The following is a 602-nucleotide window of genomic DNA, read 5'->3' on the forward strand; positions in this document are numbered from 1 at the left end:
GTACGGGTACAGGCAGTGTCAATAATCGCAGATCCTAATGATTCAGTCATAAATATCTCAGCGTCTGACATGGAGGCCTCTCTAAACAATGTAACATTCCTCTACATTCGCATCTTCAGTTATTCTTACTTGTTCAGTTCTTGAGAGGACGGTCTAACCCAATGTGCATTGGCAAATACAGTGGCTTGAGTAAGTGCACCCATGCTAAAAGTTGACTAAAAAGAGAACTAAAAAAACATCTTTTGGAAACTGATCTTAATGCCTTAATTAAAAAAATTAGGAAAATCCAACCTTTTAAGGACACCAATTTTCTTTGAGAATGAATAATGTATTGTAGATAAATAAATGTTCTTCCTTAAAATACAGGGGGCATAAATATTCACACCCCTATGTTAAATGCCGGATGTTACATTTATTTTTGGATGCCCCATGACAGTACGTAAAAAGGGGACATGTCAAGGCAAAAGAGGACGTTTAGTCACCCTACTCAAGCCCCAAGGCAACAGCAAGGGCTTGTTTCTTTTCGGCGAGGTTGGTAACCCGCGTCCAGATACTGACTTCAACACTCATATATCCATCAAACTTCGGCGGAACTTTATAAC

The 602-nt window shown here is 39.2% G+C and overlaps 1 protein-coding gene across 2 annotated transcripts in view; it reads left to right on the forward strand.

The window, feature by feature from the left end:
- The window catches only part of cnstb (consortin, connexin sorting protein b), a 28789-nt gene that overhangs the window by 15598 nt on the left and 12589 nt on the right, over positions 1-602 (forward strand). The gene's annotated exons all lie outside the window — the stretch shown is intronic.

This window comes from Etheostoma spectabile, chromosome 18, assembly GCF_008692095.1.
Source record: "Etheostoma spectabile isolate EspeVRDwgs_2016 chromosome 18, UIUC_Espe_1.0, whole genome shotgun sequence".
NCBI classification, from domain to species: Eukaryota; Metazoa; Chordata; class Actinopteri; order Perciformes; family Percidae; genus Etheostoma; species Etheostoma spectabile.